We start from the raw sequence: 4,514 nt of genomic DNA, 5'->3' as shown, positions 1-4,514 counted from the left end.
TGCAATAATCCTTTTTTTTTTTTTTTTTGAGACGGAGTCTTGCCCTGTCGCCCAGGCTGGAGTGCAGTGGTGCGATCTCGGCTCACTGCAAGCTCTGCCTCCTGGGTTCATGCCATTCTCCTGCCTCAGCCTCCCGAGTAGCTGGGACTACAGGCGCCTGCCACCACGTCCGGCTAATTTTTTGTATTTTTGGTAGAGACGGGGTTTCACCGTGTTAGCCAGGATGGTCTTGATCTCCTGACCTCATGATCTGCCTGCCTCGGCCTCCCAAAGTGCTGGGATTACAGGCATGAGCCACTGTGCCCGGCTTATGTTACTGCAATAATCCTTAAGCAGAAGGCTGTACTACACATTATCTGGAAAACTTATACAAATTTGAAGATGACTCTATAATGATCACCTTATTTCTTAAGATGCTGTCCACACATACACACACACATTCCTCCACGCATTCCTCCAAACCCATGGGGAATAAGATGCCGGGGTTACACGCAGCCTCAGGAGAAACAAATTTCCTGAGCATCCATTTTGCTTAAAGATTTAGGGAGTTAAGAACAATAAAACAACATTTTTATATTAAACCCAGCAATGAACAATTTGAAATAAAATGATTTTTGGCATGAATTTTAAAATGAGACATCAACAAAATTGTGTTTTGCAATGGGCCACATTAGGCCATGGTCCCAGGCAGGCCAGTGCTTCAGCAAAGTTGAGATCTAGTTGAACACAGCATTTCACCAAATTAAAATGGCAAGAGCGTTGAGAGAACATGTGATCCAAACTGCACCTGAGAAGCAGGTGTGCTGTTTTTTTTTTTTTTTTTTTTTTTTGTGAGATGGAGTCTTGCTCTGTCCCCCAGGCTGGAGTGCAGTGGCACGATCTTGGCTCACTGCAACCTCTGCCTCCCGGTTCAAGCGAGTCTCCTGCCTCAGCCTCAGCTGGGACTACAAGGCATGCACTCCCACGCCTGGCTAATTTTTGTATTTTTAGTAGAGATGGGGTTTCGCCTTGTTGGCCAGGCTGGTCTCGAACTCCTGACCTCAGGTGATCCACCCACCTCAGCCTCCCAAAGTGCTGGGATTACAGACGTGAGCCACTGAGCCCGGCCAGGTGTGCTGTTTTTAAACTTACCTTACACGTGAGGTAGCCATCTTGCCTGGGACACACAGCTAGTAATCTCTGTGTGTTTTCAATTCTCATCATGTAGTCTGTGAACAGGATGAGTCGTCTGAAGAACTGCAATTTATAAACCTGCTTTCGGTGAAGGATCTTTCCAAGTGGGGAAATAGATCCAGTCAATCTGAAACCTGAATTTCGTTATATTAGGATAAGAAATTATTATGTAAACTTGCCTTCCTCTGATGTATCTTGCACACACATACACCTGCCTTTTTTAGTTTATTTGAAAAATTTCAGCCCATCTTAGCTAAAGTGTAAATGTGAAGTGAAATTGAGATTAAATTTGTAAAATTGCCTTGTTACTGTCTTCTCTCTTCCCACCTAATTTCTGACAAAGTCCTCTGCTGTTATTCTGCTTTCCCCAAGCCCCGCCAAGGGTGTAGGGTTTGTTTGGTTTTGTTTTGTTGCCATAAGCTATATAACCAGGGCAAGACATTTAACCTCTCTTGGCCTTTTTTTTAATTTGAAAATTCAAGTACTGAAGTAGATCTCAACACCAAATTTCTATACATCTGTATAAAACACAATTTTACCGGAAGAATCACATTTATGAGTCACCTGTTGCTTATATACACTATGTATTTTAATATATTAAAAAATAATTTTATTCCTAGATTTTATGAGCTGTTAAAAGACAAAATTCAGCAGCATTTTCTAATACTATTTTTTAAAACGCTTAGGGAAAAATGTCAATGGCACACTTTCTTTCAAACAGATCTGCTCTTAGCAACTCCAGAGTAATAAAGGAGCTGTAATTGTTTTTTTCCTCTTGTAAGAGTTGTTAGTACACAAAACAGATGAGTATGGCCAGTGGCCCAAGGGAGTGTTGGTAGCAACCTCCCGAGGCCTTAATATTTTTGTTTCTTAACCAAGCAATCAAGTGCAGGCTCCATCCATTCTAGACAACTCTCAAGCAGGTTAAATAGCTACCTGATCTGAGCAGTACTTGATCTGAGCAGCCTATAACCACAAAGCGATAGGCTTGTCTTAAACAATTATAACCCTGAATGAGAAGGAGGTTGGGTGGAAGGGGTCAATAAAGGAAAAAGGGATTAACAGATGACAAAATGATCAGGGAGTAGATATCAAGTGAGGAAGTTCCAAGATAGGAAATGTGACACACAAGTTGGACCAGAGTACTTTTCTGGGACTTTAATCCATGCTCTCCTTCTTCCTTTCCCCTCCTCATCATCCCCCCTTCTCACCCCCTACCCCAACTCTCTTCCCTAATTATAATTTCTCTCATGGAGAAAATGAGGCCGATTTAGAGGAGAGTTCTGATTCTCTCATTTGAATCCCTGAAGCCAATTCTACATTGGACTTTCTCAGTTACATGAACTAATTAATCCTTCTAGGGGGGGTTGGTGGGGATAAAATAGTAGATTGGGTTTCCCTGGCAATTTAAACAGTTCTATTATGGTTAATTACTCTAATAAAGCTAAATATGTAAATTTTTCTCTACTCAGAATTACAAGAATTTACATAGATTTTTGATTAATGTGAAAATCAAAATCAGTTGTCACTGTAAATTAAGGATAATGTAGGTATGCTATTGCCTGGTTTGCTCTGAGAAAATCTGGCAATTCAAACCAGTTATTTTATATTATACTCAAAGATTTAATACTTCCTTCTAAAAGAAATTCATGCAAAAGATTGTAAAGTGATAACAAGAAAGGATGTGTTGCATTGATAAGACTGGGATAATTAAGTCAGTGTTTTCTTATAAACATAATTTCCCTCTCATATCATTCTTTTTATCTCCTGAGCTCCCATTTTGCTGAATTTGTGTTAAGTCATTCTACACGTGACCCATCTAGGATGCATCTAGGATGAATCTTCTGCATTCTGCTCTGTGGTATGGCGCTACTCAGTGTAGACCAGCGGTCCCCAACCTTTTCTGGCACCAGGGACTGCTTTTGTGGAAGACAAATTTTCCATAAACGGACAGGGGGTTGGGGGGATGGTTTTGGGATGAAACTCAGATCATCAGGTATTAGGTTCCACCTCAGATCATCAGGTATTAGGATTCTCATAAGGAGCGCACAACCTAGATCCCTCGCAGGCACTGTTCACAATAGGATTCGGGCTCCTATGAGAATCTAATGCACTGGTCTGACAGGAGGCAAAGCTCAGGAGGTAATGCTTGCTTGCCTGCCACTCACCTGCTGGTGTGCGGCTGGTTTTCTAAGAGGCCACAGACCACTACCAGTCCATGGCCCAAGGACTGGGGACTCCTGGTATACACCACAGACTAACAGTATTAGAATTATTTTGAAGCTTGTTTGAAATGCAAATTACCTGGTACCATTTCAGATCAACTAAATCAGAACCATTAGGAGTGGGATCCAGAAATTTGTCCCAGTGATTTCTAAGCACATTAAAATTTTAAAACCACTACTGTTTGTCTGCATGCTTTTTTATTTTGCTCATGCTTAACATTGGCAAAAGAAAACATTCTGTTAGTCTTATAGAATGGATGACTTTACAGCTTTCTACTGTATCTGAAACCAGTTTATATTTTTCTTCAAGATAGTTTGGAGCTGGGTTTTTTTTTTTTTTTTTTTTTTTGAGGCAGGGTCTTGCTCTGTCACCTGCAGTGGTGCAATCTTGACTCACTGCAGCCTCAACCTCCTGGGCTCAAGCGATCCTGCTGTCTCAGCATCCCAAGTAGCTGGGCCTACAGGTGCATGCCACCATGCCTGGCTAATTTTTTTTTTTGTAGAGATGGAATTTCACCTTGTTGCCTAGGCTGGTCTTGAACTCCTCGGCTCAAGCAATCCACCCATCTTGGTCTCCCAGCCATGAGCCACTGCACCTGGCCTGTGGATCTATTTGTTTCTATTTGCTTTTCTGAAGCCTAGGGGAAAAGGAGCCAGCTGAATTAAAAAAAAAAAATCTGATATTTGCTCTTTCTTCTCAGATTGTTAAATTGTCTATACCAGTCAATAGAGGAAAAACATTCATTTTGTTTCTCTCCAGATTTAAGGATGTTAGTGTGAATGTTTCAGGAATTCTGCAGGTTGGGGGTAAAGACAGACAGTGATGTAAACTGTTCCACTTTGCTCCACTCCAGCACAGAATACATCACAGAGCTATCGACAGTTCAGCAGCACTGAAGCACAAGTAGACCGTAAGGCTTGAGAAGTAGCATAAGGTCCAAGAGTATGGTAAGACTTGAGTGCCAGACTGATAGTGAGTCATAAACACTGGTCGGGTTAAGAAGCCATTAAAAAGTAATGATAATAACTTTTATAATGCAAAATTTTGTGAGTATAGTTACCATATAAAGTGCTCTAATGTAGATTCAATTCCACAAAGTAGGAGTTCCTTTCAAA

Source organism: Gorilla gorilla, chromosome 2, assembly GCF_029281585.2.
Source record: "Gorilla gorilla gorilla isolate KB3781 chromosome 2, NHGRI_mGorGor1-v2.1_pri, whole genome shotgun sequence".
In the NCBI taxonomy this organism is placed as follows: domain Eukaryota; kingdom Metazoa; phylum Chordata; class Mammalia; order Primates; family Hominidae; genus Gorilla; species Gorilla gorilla.
Note: the sequence above shows the minus strand (reverse complement) of the source record.